Source organism: Dermacentor albipictus, unplaced genomic scaffold, assembly GCF_038994185.2.
Source record: "Dermacentor albipictus isolate Rhodes 1998 colony unplaced genomic scaffold, USDA_Dalb.pri_finalv2 scaffold_12, whole genome shotgun sequence".
Classification (NCBI taxonomy): domain Eukaryota; kingdom Metazoa; phylum Arthropoda; class Arachnida; order Ixodida; family Ixodidae; genus Dermacentor; species Dermacentor albipictus.
This window is the reverse complement of record NW_027225566.1, coordinates 15,257,388-15,276,158: the sequence shown is the minus strand read 5'-3', so window position 1 is coordinate 15,276,158 and position 18,771 is coordinate 15,257,388. Positions and strand designations below refer to the sequence as shown.

Here is an 18,771-nt window from a genome sequence, read left to right as displayed (position 1 = left end):
GACCTGACGAGATTATGTATGACGTGTGTGAGGTGGCATGTGATGTGTACGCACTGTAGTCGTATGAGCAACTTGATCTTTGAAGATGACTGAATTGCATAAAAAGTGTGTGCACTTAAGTCGTAGTGCATACAAAAGCTCATTAATGACAGTCAGCTTTATGAGCTGTTCGTAGTAAATGCAAGAGTGTGATCAATGTGCTGTATGATCACATTGAATCATTATGACACATATATACCAGCATAAACTACAGAGCAAATAAGACGTTCAGAGCTCAACTTCTGGAATTTCATCCCCATCAAAGCTGGTGTCGGTACTTTTGATGCAATGATTTTCACTTGGGGACATATTCTCGGATGAACACTTACGGCGATACTACTGCCTTTGCATGACGCATTCCTCGACCAGCCAGTAAGCACTGGATAGCACAATGATATTGTCAAAAGCTATCAGCCGAGTTTGAATCCCTAGTACAGACAGAGTAGATCTGCCTAAGATTTTATTGCAATATAGGAGTCAGGTACCATAAAAGTTTCATAATAAAATGTTACATGTTTGTTTGTGCACGCAATAAAATAATCTGGCAATGAGATTATAGCACTTTGGAGATGCTTCAAACAAGGACGAGTTGGCAAAGTTTATTGCAAGCAGTTTGATCAGTGATAAATTATGTATGCACTTTGTCACATCCTAATAATATTGCTTGCATCAGATATATCAGTCAGAGGTAGTATAAGGGCGAACTTGAACCTGCATATTTTCCAAATAGCCAAGTGCGTCAATCACAATACTCTCAAATACAAATCTGCTAAGAGCATGTTAGTGCCTGTTTTTGTCCAATTGTAGAAGGCAAACGTGCGATTGGCCATGCATGCCCACATATAAAAATAAAAAGCAGAACCACAAGACAGTATAAATAGGTTGGTGAACAGATAGCCAAAATAGCAGTCAAAATCCATCGCACTTTGTCACAAATAAATTAAAAATATTGTAATTAAATAACAGTCCCTAAAAATGTCATGTGATCAATTGTGGTAATGATCACAGTTACTGCTGTGAAAAATTATTTGCACTAAGTGTTTCACAACTTGCTGAGAGGGCTTGATCTAGTAAAAAATCCTCATATGTGCACAGCAGTGGCAAAAAACGAGATGAGCGTCGCATCTTGGTGACCATTATCTCCCTACATACTACACAAAACTGAATTTGAAATTAAAGGAGAAATAACAAAGCAGTTCGTGTGCCAATGATGGTTAAGCGCGCTGCAATGCCTTGCCATGCGTTGAAAGCTGACCTCCAAGCAACCAAAATGTAAGTGACCCTACATTGAAGCAGCGTCTCTAAATAACGAACGTGTATCACATCCTGGCATTCGCAGACGCAGTCACCAAATGAAAAACACCTTTGCAAATCGCAATAACGACGAATGTCACACGCGTGCGCACACAGACAGAATGCGAGCAGTTTCCGAAAGCACTCGCGAAAGACTGTACGGACGTTCCTACGCGTTCCACGCATATCAGAAGCGCGCGCGCGCGCATACACATACACACACACACGCACGCACAAAAGGCGAGCAGTTTCCGGAAGCACTCGCCAAAGACGGCAGGGATGTTTTTACAGAAAAGCAAATCCCACCGGCGTGGCACCATTTCCCGATGCACAAAGAGCACCACTCATTAACAGTACACATCCGTAGAACGGCGCACAAGCCGGAACAAAGCACACACCACTCGACGCCAAATCCGTCGTCGATTACGCCGCTGAGAAACGAACACCTTCTAACATTCACAAACCAAACGACGATGTGCTGCGAACTTCAAACAGATTTTACGGCACTGTCCGGTTGATAGGGCTGCTCCACAGGCTGTCCTCACTGTTGAAAGCAATGTCAGCAAAGTTGTTGAAAAAGGCCGCCTAAAACACGCAAAAACATGGAAATAATACGCCTCTACTACCCATGCTCATGCGATCACAGTTACCGGAACCACAGACGGCGAAGTAAACAAACGACGTCATTTCCCTTCATTTCGGACCGAAGTAGTTTCTCAGTTGCGCGAGTCTTCCTTTCGAGCAGGGCGCGACTTGTTCCGGGGACTGTGAGGGCGCTGCGGTCGAGCTCTGCACCAAGTGAGCGGCGCTGCTCTGCTGACATGTGCACGTTACTTGCAGGTGTTTGCGCTTCTTGTGCTGTAGCCGATTTTATTTTCTCATTGCGTGTGCCTTGTAACTGTTCTCGGGCACGTGGCTGGCGGTCGAGGTCTTTTGCGTCCGGTCCAAGTTTTGCGCTCATGGAGACGCCAGTACCGGCGACGTGTGGGTCACCAAGCGTTAACATTGCGTGTGCACTTTGGTTTGTAGGCCCACCTTTTTTTCCATCTCACTTTCTTCGGACGTGCACCCTCAGGTATGGTGTCTGTAGAATATTATACTTCAGCTTAAACAACAACAGAAAGAAATAACGGCTGCTTTATTCAGCGAGCACCATGTAAATGCCGAGTGCCGCGACTAACAACCATAACTGAGCCAGGCTATAGCAGACGACGCTCGGATGCTTGGCGCGGAGGTCGATGGCAGTGCTGCGGTGGCGGGAACGGCAGCGGGCTGCATGGTGCGCATAGGCGAGGAATTGGGGTACTTAAAGTGGATTATAGGCGTTGTTGCGGCGGGCGGCCGATGTGATGCTGATCGTTTGATCATATTTACGCGGTGCTTAGAGAACATGTGCTCCTTTTTTGTGTGAATTAACGATCACTAAGCCCTGGGGCCTGTGCAACGCTATTAGCTCGCTGTATATTTCTTGCGGTGCGCCGTTGTTGATTATCGTAGTGCGGTCAATTCGCGCTTCTTTGTCTCGCCGCTCCCGCATCGGGTCACAGTGCACGGAAGAATGTGTTGATAGTTGTGCTATCGCGTGCTGTAGTTCACCGCAATTCAACACTACGCTGGACGGACTGTTGGTGCAGTCGATGCGGCGTGAACGGACGCGAAGGAGCGCTCGCCTCGGAAGGTAAGACCGGCGCCTGGCGCATTCTTATGGTTCATGTAGTGTACAGTGCTCACGGAATGAAACGCGACAGCGAGTATTTGGTAGAACCCAGCATATGTGCAGAGAACTCGAGAGTACCATGTCATGTCGCTATGAATCTGGTCACTAAAGGTGACTCTGACTCCGCTCTAAGTGTACACACCAAAGTTACGTCGATGTGACACGAACTGCAGCTGGTTCAAACGAAAGTCTGGGCATTAGTTAGCCCTAAATTGACGCGTTTCATTCCGTGAGCACTGTACCTTGTCATGCGCAGCAGAAGATGATTAGTACAGCTACAAGAACAATAACAGTGATTTCCTAATGTTCGTTCGATATCGGAGTGCACATTTAGCAAAAAGTTTCACGAAAATTACCCCGAGGTTAATGTTGCTAAGGGCTTCATCTATTGTTTATTTTCTTTTTGTTATGAAGTATGCTAGCGCCGGGTCATCGCTTGGTCTGAACGGGCAAAAAAATTCAAGCAGGAAATGTCACTGCTTCTGTACGTAATTTCTCAGCAAGAAATCGTATAGACAATTCTAGAAGTACGTTGATGTGTTGCGCAAATGTTTTCACAGCTAACGTTAACGCGCGACGGCATCCAAATGATCCGACTCGTGAGAAGATTTTAGCTTGTATGCAAACTTTGATGCTTATAGATTGTCGCCAAGGCAACCTGTATTTCTTGTGTTTAGTGTTCTGTTTGTTTTCGTGCCTTTGACATGTTGAATAACCGCCTGTGATGTAAGGATGAAATATTTAATTTCTCTAAGCGGATGCAGCTTCATGTAGCTGGCTATACGAGAGCTTTCCCCAATTTGACGCGATGTTGTCAAATCACAAGTTTGCAGTTTCAGCAGTGATTACAATAAACTGAACATTTATTGTTTAGGGATGTCACAATTTCCTGAGACGGAGGCATCTCTGCACCATATAGGCTGCGGCACTATGCAGCTTGAACAGCACGACAAAGCATCTGACCTGCCTGCTTTGACAAGGTATGTACTAAACGGTCACAGCCATTTATGTGTTCTAGGGTCTGGTCGTGTATTTGGTACCTGTCAACTTTTCTTAGTCTCTCATGCAATTTATAAATTCTTGCTATTCTACAATTTTACTAATGTTCCATTAAGTATTGAGAATGAAGTTTTATTAGCGAAGATGTTCTAAAGCTGCTGAGAAATGGGGTGGCATAGGATTGCGAAAATGCACGTAAAAAATAGTCCTGGCGCTTTGCTTTCTTAATTGCTAGCAATGAAAAATCCCTAATAAAATTAGCAAAGGGACACTTGCTTTAGGTAAGTTTACTAAGATACGTTCCAGAAGCAGGCTAAGTTTGCAGCAACAAAAGCACTGAGAAAAACTCACTGATCTAAAAACATGTTAGTTTCTGCTTTTCCAAGTGTGCTGCTTGTGTACAGTGTGTCAAAGTAAATAATGGTTAATAATGTATGCATAGAAAAGTGTGGATGCTGACAGAAAGCTTTAGGAAAGTGCGTGCTGTCTTTCCAACACAGGATTTCTGTCTAGAACTTTTGTAAAATATGAAGTGCACAGGCTGGCAAACAATGATCAACACTTTTGCTTTAGATTTTAATGTAGCCAGTTCATTATGTGTCCCTAGTATAGCTTAGCGTCAAGCTTGAAGCTGATCTCTGATGTCACATCAGTTGCAGGATGCAATAACGTGGTATCACAAACTGCTTGTTACGCATGTCAGTCAACCTGGTGCAGTTGTCACAGGTGAGAGTATAACTGAAAGCTGCGCATTCTTTGCCCTTCTGCACATGATGTGGGATAGAGTTTGAACTATGCTATAGTGGCACCATCTCACCTTCTCTTTCTCATTATTCTGTCAACTTGCAATAATATGCACAACTTCTAGAGGCTTGATTATGGTCTTGTCTGCTGAACTTGGCCGATGTGAATTTCAGTAGTTTGAGGTACCCTCAAAGCTATGCTGTACTTTTCATGCATTTTAAAATGGTCAATTTGACATATGTGATTGGCTCTGGCATTCTGGGAGAAACAAGGCCTCTTGTGAATAATGCATATATGCATTATTAGCATTTTCTAATACGCTTTCAAGAAGCAGCCTATAGGCTTCTCCCCGAAGAAGTGACCACCTTTGCTTACGCTACGTGACAGTCTAGTCCAGTTTACTTAACCTGTCTGCCATCTATGCACGAAAAGGAGGAGAGAAGCGAAAAAAGGGACCTTCGATTTATGTTTTTGCACAGATGGCTCATACATCTCGCATGCTTTGTTAACTCAAAGCTTTCTATGGGCGAATATCAGCATTTCATTCCTATTTATACCTAATAAGAATTACTTAGTTCACAGTGTCAATTTTTATATTATACTTTTGTGAGACTAAGCTCACTTGTTTTAATGCAAGTGTGGCTGGGCCTGCAGAAAGAGTAAGCAGACTACTGTGTTGCTGATCAGTGCTGATCTCCACGTCCGAGCTGGTCCCACAACATCCAGGCACCACTGTGCTTTGCTTCATTGACAAGGTAATATGATATAGATACCTTGCACCTCAGTGTCAGTTTTGAGAAATATGCTAAGACACAAGGGTTGGCCTTGGTGATAAATACACTCGTGTTCTTTTTTTTAAGCGTTCTTCTTGCAGTGTTCCTCATGTACATGTTTTCAGAGGATGCTTAAATGCAAACTGCCATGGAACTTGTTTATGCCTTAAAGTAGCACTCTTTCACCAAGAAAAAAGCCTTATTTAATGCACAATTCATAAGAAAGGTGAGGAGGTGACAGGACATAACAGTCTAACAGCCATCCAATTTTACTGCTTGCAGAGCAATATAAAGTGAGAGGTGAAAGGGTAAGAACAGATAAATCGACAATGTATGTTGCTCACACAACTGCGAAAAGGAGCATGGCTACTATGACACTTGTTTTACAATGATAAATAAGCAGTCTTGCTATCTGATAATCCACTGGAGGGCGAGCCAACTCGCAGATTCTCTGTCACACATATAAGGAAAGGCTCACAAATCTTGCCAGCCCTATGCTCGTAACACATTGCCACAGTTGCATAGTTTTCAAACAAAATAATGCAAGTGAGCTTTGCACTACCAAGTGACCACCAAATGACCTGAGCATTCAGTTAACATGGTTGCAGATCCAGTCATTTATACATTGGCCTGTTTTGTTGACGTGGTGTCTACTGCACGACAGTGGTATTTAATATCCATCAACACCCCTGTGCTCGACGTACTCTTTCTTGCATGCTTTTTTTTCACAGGTAGTGGAAGATTACTTGATTCCAGAGCAATTTGGTTTGTTCTGCACATGATAGTGAACTTTCCAGTATTATATTAAGCATGGAATTGGGTAGGAAGATGTGGTATTTTTTATAGTGCCCTGGTGCATTCAGATTATGCAGAGGCTTCAAGCTTGTATTGACAAAAATTTGGATGAAGGCATAAGAGGAGAATTGTAAAAGTGTAACGAAAGCTTCCTGATAGATATGCTGAGTTGTGCTGCTGTGGACACTTATTGGTTATCCCTGCTGGGTAACGCTGTTAAAGTTATGGATGCTTTGACACTGTAGGGCCTACAAGGTGGCTAGCATTACGGAACACATTAAAACAACCGTAGGGATGCATGTCGTGCTATGGTATCATAATTGGCCCACAAAGTGACCACCTTTGCTTACACTATGTGGCAATCTGGTCCAGTGTACTTAACCTGACTGCCATCTATGCATGAGGAGGAGAAGGGACTAAAAAATGAAGGGACCTTTGATTAATGTTCTTTTACAGATGGCCCATACATTGCATTTTTCTTATCTTGCAGGCTTTGTTACTTAAAGCTTTCTACGGGCGAATATCAGCATTTCATACCTAATAAATATTGCTTTGTTCACAGTGTCACTTTCTATATTTACCGTATTTACTCTCATAATGATCGCACTCACGTAATGATCGCAGCCCTGAATTTTGTCGTCCAAATTAGATTTTTTTTTATTTCCTGTGTAATGATTGCACCCCTAACGTGCTGCAGCGATATGTCATGTGCCAAGTCTAGCTATTAATGATCGCGCTTACCATCTGTCGAATGCTACGCGAACAACTCTTCAAGATAAACCAAGCGGTCTGCACGCACCAAACATTTTTAAGCAGATGCTCGTTTTCATTCCTTTCATTACTTTCCGCACTTCCATGACAAAAAAGCTACAACCAAAATTGCCTTTATTATGTGTAGGCTTTGTAATGGTTGTGGTCAACAACAACAAAAAAGATGCCTTTCGATTCTTCTCATCTGCACTCGTGGACACGCAACAAATCACGAGCGGCAACGATAGCAGCCATGTTTACACTGATACGTTAGAAGTGTACCCTATCCATACGCCGACACTTGTAACACAGCTAAGATATTTGCCCACCCTTAGCAGAAACGTGCTGTATTAGGATAGTAGTGAAGACAAATGCCGCAGTTTCCGCAGCATGCCCGCCGTGTCTTTCTATGTCACTGGCAGCTAAGCGTGCCTATCTGTTTCTGCCCCCTCATAGTGGACATGGCGACGTTATTGCCACAAACTTACCGATATTAACAATATTATTCATTACTGATATGGAAGAAACTTTCAATGCAAGTAATGTACTCGAGAGAAAAAAAAATCGCATTCGGCGCATTTGGTGTGTTCAGCTTGCTACGCCGGCCGCCACTTTTGTTTCGGTGTCCCGCACTACATAGAGTGGCAGCCACCTATTTGTTGACCTGTTGCCATCCCGCAGCAAACGCAGGATGAAAAAAATTCTTTTTGCGGGAAATTTAACTGGCATAATGATCACACACCTGAATTTGTGACCATTTCTTTAAAGAGAAAATGCGATCATTATGCGAGTAAATACAGTACTCTTGTGGCACCAAGCTCACTTGTTTTATTGCAGGTGTGGCTGGGCCTGCAGAAAAGCTGTAAGGAGACTGCTGTGTTGCTGATCAGTGCTGATCTCCACGTCCGAGCTGGTCCCACAACATCCAGGCACCACTGTGCTTTCACAAGGTAATACGTTGTGGACACCTTGCACCTCAGTACCAATTTTGAGTTTGACTTGATAAATATTTAAGAAGACACAAGGGTTGGCCTTGGTGATAAATACACTCGTGTTCTTTTTTTAAAGTGCTCTTTCTGCAGTGTTCCTCGTGTACATGTTTTCAGAGGATGGTTACACTCCTTAAATGCAAACTCCCATGGAGCTTGTTTAGGCCTCAAACTAGAACTCTTTCACCAAGAAAAAATCCTCATTTAATGCACAATTCATAAGGAAGGTAAGGAGGTGACAGCCAGTGTCTAACTATCCAGTTTGACTGCTTGCCCAGCAATATCAAGCGAGAAGCGAAAGGGCAATGCTCACAGATAAATCGGCAATGCATGTTGCTTGCACAACTGCGAATGCGACACATGGCATGGCTACTATGAATGCTGATATGACGATAAAAATATTGTAGTTTTTACATTAGCCGGTAAGCTTATTAATATTTTGCACCAGCAAACAACCAGTTTGGTAGCTGTAGTTGTTGCACTGCTTCAGGAGTAAGATATTCTTTTTAATGAAAATTGAGTAGTGCTGCGGTTAGCGAAGCTATTTCTGCCTGTACAATAAATTAGGCATTTTTAAAGAGGCGGCATATAAAAATTGTGTTGCTGTGCCACATAATTAGTAAAGTGAGGGGAGGTTTAAGTAAGCAAAAGAGGAAGATTAACCTTGTCGTACAAACAGATCCTTGTCTCAGCTGTCGTTACTGTGATGCAACGGCTCCCAGATAACTGGGTGGGGGGGTGGGGGGGCTAAAATTAGCCTTAAAAAGCTGACGCAATATTACAAATAGCCATTGTAGAAAGTGTGGTTGCACCTTTGTTTGACCAGTGCAGTATCGGGAGCAGGGCCAGACAGCAGCTGACATGTAATAGAAGCTGTTCATATTGAGTGCTCTAACATGCTAACAAAAACTCATTTAGTTTCTATAGTGGTATTAAAGGTGCATTAATATTTCCTATAAACTATTCTGCACTGGCATCTATGCAGTGTTTTCCATCTGCATATTCCGCAGTGCGGTAGCAAAAAGCTGTTAAATCTGTGTATTCACTTGCATGAGCTGGTTATGCTTCATGAATACTTTGTTTAGCGCAAAACGACGCACACAAGACGACAGGACAAGGCACTACTCTCTACTGACATCATTTTATTGCGTCACTTCTTTATAGACCGCTCAAACCACAGGAACATGCGCAGTGAGAACCATGCGGTGGAGCCACCAACAACATCCGATCCAAAGAGCGCACTCATGCGACAGAATCCAAAAAACCAAATTCAGCGCTGTACAAAGTTAAGGAAGGCACACTAATGCACTGCGACTCCAATGACTTAATGAAAAATGCTTCCGATAACTCTCGGGCGGTGGTGTCACGGCTCTTTTTCAAGATCGTGGTATCACGAAACATGGGTTTGCATTTGCATGTTTTACAATGCTGAGCCAAATGGGAACCTGTGCCTGTTGGTATGGATCGCTCATGTTCTCTAAGGCGCTCGTTAACACAGCGGCCTGGCTGCCCTACATACACTTTGCCACATGACAAGGGAATGTTATAAACGACACTGACGCTGCATTCTACAAACTTCACGTGGTTCTTTTCACAATCAGGTTTTTTACTTGTTTTAGAAATGCGGCTGCACGACATTGACAGTTTCTGAGGAGCGGCAAACACTACCGAAATTGGGTATTTAGTGGCGACATTCTTTAGATTGTGAGCCACTCTGTGGCAATACGGCACAACTTCAGGCCTCTTCTTTTGTGTGATGCAGTTACTTTTGTGCCGCTTCCCTTTCAGTTTCTGAAGCAATAGCTCCGAGACTGACGTCACCACCACACTTGGGTAACCTGCAGCCTATTTAACTGTGCAATGAAACTCATGTTCGCAGAGTGATGACAAGATTGCATTAAGGAAGATTCTAAACACATCAAAGCAATGGCGCGTTTCAGTCTTTGAGTGCGCAGACGCGTAAGGTAAAAGTTCCTTACGTGCGCGTGGCGAGTACATCCAACAGGCGTGGCCTGTTTGTAAGGATAGGTGCAAATCGAAAAACTGGAGTTTACCGTCCCTAGATAGCTCATGTGTGAAAGTTAAACCTTTGCCATTGACATTGAAAAGTGTTAAAATATCAGCTATCGTCACGGAGCATTCGTTGTTAGTCTGTTTTATCACAACAAGAAAATCGTCAACATATCTAAAAATTTGAACCGAGTGATTGTTTAAGGCACTCTTAAAAGCGCGGTCGACAAAAGATAAAAAAATATTACAAAGAGCAGGCGCCACACATGAACCAATACACACACCATTTTTCTGGTTAAAAGGTTATTTTCGAACAGGATAAAAGTTGCACTTAAATGAAATTCAAGAAGGGACATGAAACTTTCCGAAGATAACCCGGTGGCATTGCAAAAATCTACCTCGCCACTTTCTTCGATGCACGTCATCACACTGCGAAATAGCTCATCATGCGGTATAGAATAGTAAAGATCTTCGACGTCAACAGAAAAAATGTCGGCTACTGAATGGTTGTCTTCCAGAAAGGAAACATCAAAAGAATCCTTTATGCCATAAGGATCGTCAATAGTTAAATGCTTAAACTGTTTTTGCAAAAAGCGGCTAACCAAAACCTGCCAACAGTTGTTTTCACTGACTATTGTACGGAAAGGCACATCCGGTTTGTGCGTTTTTGCAGTGAAAAAAACCTCTAAAGCAAGCACCTTACATTGTTTTACATCTTTCACAATCTTGGTGAGGCCTATGACACAGACACACAAATATAAGGGCCCACTGATATTTGTCTCCTGATCCTGCTGTTCTGGTCAGTCACATAGCTTTTGCTGTGTGCCGTGCAAGGATGCTTACGTTCTGCATGAAGAATGGACATGTTCCTCAAGATGTGGCGAGTCTCTTCGGGAACGTCAGGCCTTCCGTCGGTCATGTGCAGCGAATGTGTCGGATTCTTCATTCTGAAATTTGGCGACAGGTACGCCTTCTGTATGACTGGTTGAGAGCTGTGTGCTACTCGCGCGATGCACCTATTGTGGCCGAGAAGAAGTTTTGTTTCTACAGACGTCTATCAACTTGGACTACAGAATTCTGGTGGACACAGCTGCTGCTAGTCCTCCGGTCCAGACTACCGTGCAGAAAGGAAAAAATGCAACCGGTCACCGCTGGTTTCCAGGTACTCGGTGACGTCAGGCTTCCTGACGAAGTTGCTGCATTGCTAAAGATTGGGCCGAAGTACAGCACGGAACCAAGAATTTCTGCACATGAGCTACTGGCTTTGAACAGGTGCATCGCAAGGATAGCAGAACTAGAGGACCAGGAGCGGTGCCTCCCCGATAGGGTGGACTGCCTTCGTAGGACCGCCACTGGGAGCGCGCCACCTTCGACAACTGTGATCAAAAGGACAGTATCTTTCTTTAGAGACAATGAACTGCGGCTGTTACTGAGTGACAAAGAGGGCGGGTTTGTGATAGCTCCGTCTGCTGTCTTCAACAAAAAAGCCATTGAGGCTGTCAACAAGCACTTCATTCTGGCAAATGAGAAAGCTCAGAAGGTAAAACGCAAAGCCATTTCTTTGTTGGAAAATATAGGCCTCACCAAGATTGTGAAAGATGTTAAACAATGTAAGGTACTTGCTTTAAATGTTTTTTTCACTGCAAGAACACACAAACCAGATGTGCCTTTCCGTACAATAGTCAGTGAAAGCAACTGTTGGCAGGTTTTGGTTAGCCGCTTTTTGCAAAAACAGTTGAAGCATTTAACTATTGACGATCCTTATGGCATAAAGGATTCTTTCGATGTTGTTTCCTTTCTGGAAGACAACCATTCAGTAGCCGACATTTTTTCTGTTGACGTTGAAGATCTTTACTATTCAATACCGCATATGAGCTATTTCGCAGTGTGATGACGTGCATCGAAGAAAGTGGCGAGGTAGATTTTTGCAATGCCACCGGCTTGTCTTCGGAAAGTTTCATGTCCCTTCTTGAATTTTATTTAAGTGCAACTTTTATCCTGTTCGAAAATAACCTTTTTATCCAGAAAAATGGTGTGTGTATTGGTTCATGTGTGGCGCCGGCTCTTTGTAATATTTTTTTATGTTCTGTCGACCGCGCTCTTAAGAGTGCCTTAAACAATGACTCGGTTCAAATTTTTAGATATGTTGACGATTTTCTTGTTGTGATAAAACAGGCTAACAACGAATGCTCCGTGACGGTAGCTGATATTTTAACACTTTTTAATGACAATGGCAAAGGTTTAACTTTCACACATGAGCTATCTAGGGACGGTAAACTCCAGTTTTTAGATTTGCAGCTATCCTTACAAACAGGCCACGCCTGTCGGATGTACTCGCCACGCGCACGTAAGGAACTTTTACCTTACGCGTCTGTGCACTCAAAGACTGTGAAACGCGCCATTGCTTTGATGTGTTTAGAATCTTCCTTAATGCAATCTTGTCATCACTCTGCGAACATGAGTTTCATTGCACAGTTAAATAGGCTGCAGGTTACCCAAGTGTGGTGGTGACGTCAGTCTCGGAAGTATTGCTTCAGAAACTGAAAGGGAAGCTGCACAAAAGTAACTGCATCACACGAAAGAAGAGGCCTGAAGTTGTGCCATATTGCCACAGAGTGGCTCACAATCTAAAGAATGTCGCCACTAAATACCCAATTTCGGTAGTGTTTGCCGCTCCTCAGAAACTGTCAATGTCGTGCAGCCGCATTTCTAAAACAAGTAAAAAACCTGATTGTGAAAAGAACCACGTGAAGTTTGTAGAATGCAGCGTCAGTGTCGTTTATAACATTCCCTTGTCATGTGGCAAAGTGTATGTAGGGCAGCCAGGCCGCTGTGTTAACGAGCGCCTTAGAGAACATGAGCGATCCATACCAACAGGCACAGGTTCCCATTTGGCTCAGCATTGTAAAACATGCAAATGCAAACCCATGTTTCGTGATACCACGATCTTGAAAAAGAGCCGTGACACCACCGCCCGAGAGTTATCGGAAGCATTTTTCATTAAGTCATTGGAGTCGCAGTGCATTAGTGTGCCTTCCTTAACTTTGTACAGCGCTGAATTTGGTTTTTTGGATTCTGTCGCATGAGTGCGCTCTTTGGATCGGATGTTGTTGGTGGCTCCACCGCATGGTGCTCACTGCGCATGTTCCTGTGGTTTGAGCGGTCTATAAAGGAGTGACGCAATAAAATGATGTCAGTTGAGAGTAGTGCCTTGTCCTGTCGTCTTTCTTGTGTGTGTCGTTTTGCGCTAAACAAAGTATTCATGGATTCGCACCAACTAGCCCGCCAACGCATTGTGCTGGTTATACTTTTTCATTTAATGTAAAATACTTCTGGAAAAGTCTTAGACTATTTCAGTGTTCTTGTATTGCAATTCTGCAGCCATTTCTATTGTTTGTGAAACACGAACATTTAACAGAGACGAGAACAAGACAATGCGAGGACGAGCACTTGCTTTCAACTGCTGTGGTTAATCTTGAAATATCAATTTACGTAGGTAGAAAACTCATAAGCCTCCGTGTTCTCATTTTCCTGTTTCTCTGTGAGATGTTCACGCTTTACACACTATATCATGCAAGAACCAGCCAAATCAGTTATGCAGTGGAGCTACCTATTGTGCATGTCAGCACTTGCTTTCAGCTGCTGTGGTTAATCTTGAAATATCAATTTACGTAGGTAGAAAACTCATAAACCTCCGTGTTCTCTTTTTCCTGTTTCTCTGTGAGATGTTCACGCTTTACACACAATATCATGCAAGAACCAGCCAAATCAGTTATGCAGTGGAGCTACCTATTGTGCATGTCAGTTCCAATGGCTTGTTGTAATCTAACAGGGTTGGCTGCTTTGTTTACATTTTTGTGCAGATGCATACGAGCACTGTTTCAAAAACGCCGAGCACTGTGGATACGGAGGCAAGGAGGCTGAAGGACCTGAACAAGCACCTGGCCACCATGCTTCGGAATACAAAATAAAGATGGTTTGTGTTAATTGTGGGCCCTAAAAAGTGTCCTCTTTGTCTCTGAGCTGGCACATCGGCCGACTCACGTGATCGCAATTAATCGCTGCAATGTTGGCAGAAGGTGTTACTGTGTGGAACTTCACCAAAAATATTGCATGAACAAAAGAACTCATTCAACACAAATGCGAACACTTGTAGAATGCAGCTAAAGAAGAATGGTGTCATTTTGCATAGCTGAATGAGAACATTTTCATGTAGCATACACAAACGAGAACGATATCGTTTCGCATCGCCGTGCGAGAACTATCTCGTCAAGCATAGCTATGCGAGAATAATCTCGTTTAATATACCCACACGAGAACGATCTCGTTCAGTGACGATGTCCACTCGTACACATGTGATGTACGACGTCGTCGAGTCTACGGAGCAATAATAGCGTACAGAAGTTCTCGTGAAATTCTCATACATATTTTTTCAATAGGGACAGTAAGGAGATTTGACAGGAGCTATTTCGTATCCTTCAAATGTGCAGCACATGCACTAAAACAAAGATCAGATAAACATGCAACCCACAAAGCTTTCTTGACAGCCTATTTTTAGTTGTGCACAATGCATTCGAAGCATACCAGTATGGATAAGCAAAGAGCACACACTGTTTTTCTCATAGACTTGACAATAGCTGTGTGCTGTTTAAGTGAGTTCACTTACCATCTATAGTGATGCCTTGCTCCAAGCACCAGCTGCACCCAAAATACCCATTGTACTGCTTCCTGTTCAGGATAGCGACTCTTGCTGGGGAGTCCATACAACACACAATAACGTGCAATGCTGACGCAATAGTTCTTCCAGCGTGGGACCACACCAGCTTTACGATGCTGTTGACTTCTTCAACAAACTGCTTCATGAAGAGGTGCATAGGTGGGTGAACATGCGAATACCAGACACCTGAAAATAGCACATTTTGCCACCGAGTTAAAACTGGCAGTTCATTAACCATCACTTGGATTGGCCATATAGAGTTTTTACTTGCATTGAACACAGGCGCCCCGTCAGTGTTCATGGTCAAAGTGATGTCGCTCCATGTCATGTTCTTCTGCTTTCTAACACTGCGGTAAAGAATGCCATCCGTGATGTCACAGCAGACAGCCGACACATGAGCAACAGATGCAATCTTCTGCAAATTCGAAAGCAAGGTACTGCCAACCTGTCTCAATAGCACCAGAAGCTGCTGCTTAATGTTAAACATCAGGAAAAAACTTGCAGAATTCATTAAATGTTGCAGCTTCTTCTTACTGCTGCAAGAAGCACAAGTGATGGTGTCTTCATCTTTGACATCGCTGTACTTTCCCAGATATTGATGGCATTTCTGGCAGTGCTTCTTGAACCCATTAAAGCCCAGCGTGACCATATGGTCACGTTAGTTTGCACGGTTGATTTCAATTTATTAGGATAAACAAAACGGCACCGAAATTGCCTTTGACGTGCCGTTTGATAGATTAGAGTTCCCTTTATAGATACCAAGTGGCAGCAGCTGTCAGTCGTTTTGTGGGAGCCCCTCGCAAAATGCAGGAATAAGTGTCGCTCTGCGAGTAGCGTTGCCATGCATCGCTCCAAGGTGTAAGTGTGCATTTTTTTACTACTTGTTTAGGCAATAGTCAGATATCCTTACCTCCATATTGCTCTTTGAAAATGTGACCTTCGATGACCATTTGTGAAAGATTAATGTTTGATTTATCCATGAACGAGTGCGTTATCTTGCGCGTTGCCATATGGTCACGCTGGGCTTTTAACTACCTAAATTTTTATTTTTTTTAACTGCATTATCATCTCGTGCACGGCTGCTGGCGCGTTCTCGCAGAGGTTATTTCTTATTTTATTGCCTGAATAGGTCGATGTTGGAAGAAATAGCGAAGCAGTCGTAGAGGAACATGACGACGTGTCAGTGATTCATATCAAGCCGCCAGAGGCTAGCACCTATTTGGATGAAAACTCGGCCGATGAAGACTCAGGTGGCCTCATTGAAATTCTAAGCAGGTGGTAGCTATTAGCTGGCGCTGAAACTGTTGTCTCTGACGGACGCCGCATTGGTGTATGCAACTCGGACGATGACGACCCCGGTGAGCAAGGTGAGAGAATATCAGAGGTTTCTTCTTGTGTAGTTGATGCGGCCATTCCGGCAAATTTATCCACTGCTTCGAAGTGGACGAAAGGCGATCTCCAGACAAGCCTTGGCATATTTCGCGACTCAAACTTTGCTGCTTACAGGGACTTTTCACCTGTCGAGTTGTTCGATCTTTTTGACAACGCCGTACTCGATAGGGCAAGTACTCGTATATTGAGAAGAAGCGAATCAAGGTGGCGCATCCAAACACTGTTACTAAGTACAAGATTTATAGGAGGTACGGACCAGATGGATGCAAATGCAGGCGCCTATAGGATTGCAATCCGTGGCAAAAAGTGGTGGTGGCCAATTTTCACTTCCCTTTCTGATGTATCTATCAGCAACGCTTGGGCGCTAATTCGTAGCACAGGGTTCAACGTCACGCAGGTGGAATTCTGCACGCGAATTGCACAAAGCTACCTGATGCGATGGGACAATAAGCCTAGAGGACCTGGTCGACGCAGAATACCACAGACTGGTGATGTCCTGACTGGTACACGGTATGACCAAGTGGCCCACTTTGTTGCACCAATACCTAATGGCAAGAGGTGGAGGTGTGCATGAGATAATTGCAACAGCGCGGTGCACACACAATGCACAAAGTATGACGTCGGCATGTGTATTCCATGATTTAAACCATATCACACTAAATAAGTGCTCGACTATTCGCTATATATGTTTTTTGTGATGTTTCATGGCTTGAAATAAATGTTTTTACCTTCGCGTATTTTGCTGTAACGTAAGGGCCCAGTGTGACCATATGCTCACAGGCTATATTTCAAAAACTAATTAGGCAAGAGTAATAATTTCTTGCATGTGAATTATTAGTGTAAATGTACGTTCAGATATGACATTTCTTTCAAGATAGCAAGAAAATAAAGAAACCGGTCCCTAATGGGTTAATGCTTCTTTAATGCTTCTTTTCTGTTCTTCCACAGCCTCCTCACAGAATATGTAGAGCATGGCACAACTTGCACCCCAAACAGAGCATTTTTTAAAGTAAGAAGCCCTTGTAGTTGTGTCCATGTAAGGCCAGAAGTAACAACATATGCCAGAAGAGCCTGTGCTTTTGTTGTTGTCTGGTTCGGAAGGCACTCCTCTGAAAGCTTTGTGAAGTACATGTCAAACTCATCATCTTCAAGGGCTTCATGCTCGCTTCCTTCAGCAGCATTCTCTGGTTGACTTTCTGCATCATCATCATTGCTCAACTCGAAGGCAGAACTGCATTCATCCCTGCTGCCTATTTCACTTGCAGATTCCTTAGTGCCTTCTACGTTGCTGACATAGGCACTTGTGCTTTCACGAGCATAACTTTCAGAAGCAAGATCAGTCTGCCCAAGGTTATCTGCTTCATTCTCGTTGGAATCAATGTTATTGACATCCGCGGAAGGGCTGCTCAGGTTTGCCAAATTTGTCTGAAAGAGCAAACAAATAAATTTTATCTCCGAGGGATAACACTGACAAAACAAGTGTCGCATTCACAAGACACATACATAGGGCATAGTGGTAACAGTGCGATTACCTCTCCTGTGCAAAGGCAGTGCATTGATTAAAATTCAGCGCAAACAAGAACCGTGTTGTTCTACACACATATTTAATTGAATTAAGGGTGCGACAGTGTACGTCCCATGGAGCAGCAAGGTGTAGGGGTCTTTCCATTCGAGAATGTTTCTCTTTACAAATAGCAATGTTTGCCGAATTTTACCTCAGTTTACTAACCCTACCTAAGTTAACGAAACGCTGTGAAAATGTGCTCCCTAGGAGTGCGTCTATTCTGTCATCAGCCACCTCTGGCCAAGTCATTTTTGCAAGCACCCTGCCTTGTATTTACAAATAGTGTTGGAACGGCATAGCAGGTCAGCTTAGGTCTAAGCACAAGGGTCAGAAGTAATTAGGACAGCCAATTATGTGCCGAGAAGTGATGCCAATGTAACCAAGTATTGTGTTTTTGTAGGATCTCCCGTTGCTATCTAAGTCACTTTGTTTCATGAGCATCATCACACCCTTCCTGCACTTTATAGCAACAAATGTGGACGTCAAGAGGAAATCCCCTAGCCATGGCTGGCTATGTGTAGCGAGCTATTGTTCCATGTTTAAAAGTTAAACCATCCAGATGCAATATCCATGTGTCCAAGTGTTCACCTCTGCACATAGTTCGTCCTACTCACAGTAATGCCTACCACAACAATGTTCCTTAAAGAACCAATTTTTCACTGGGTTATTGAAATAGAAGTGTTGCAATGTGTCTACATGCTCAATCTCACAAAAATCCATTTCAATTAGTATAGATGCCTTATACTGCATAGAAAAAAAAAGCAAAGAAGTTATCCTGCCAGCAGTTGCAGAAAACATTCACCACATGAATCACAGTGCATTAAAGTATGTCTCCCTCCAAGCGACTGAATTAACAAGTCAGTAAAACTGCATAATTCAATGTCAGTAATAACTGATACTGAAATTTGGAAACAATACAGTAGCTACACGATTAGGATACCTCGTGAACTTCGTTCTGAGAGAAAACTGATCGCTAAAGTTATGTGCGG

General features: G+C 43.3%; 1 long non-coding RNA gene across 2 annotated transcripts; it reads left to right on the top strand.

The window, feature by feature from the left end:
* The first annotated feature begins 3,967 nt into the window (after positions 1-3,967).
* Positions 3,968-14,102, top strand: LOC139051546 (uncharacterized). Of its 2 annotated transcripts, XR_011509426.1 has the most exons (4): positions 3,968-4,029; positions 5,430-5,547; positions 7,948-8,060; positions 13,973-14,102. It is a non-coding gene; the product is annotated as an uncharacterized lncRNA (long non-coding RNA). The 2 variants fall into 2 exon arrangements; XR_011509425.1 differs by lacking the exon at positions 3,968-4,029 and having other exon boundaries at positions 5,415-5,547.
* The last annotated feature ends 4,669 nt before the right edge of the window (positions 14,103-18,771 follow it).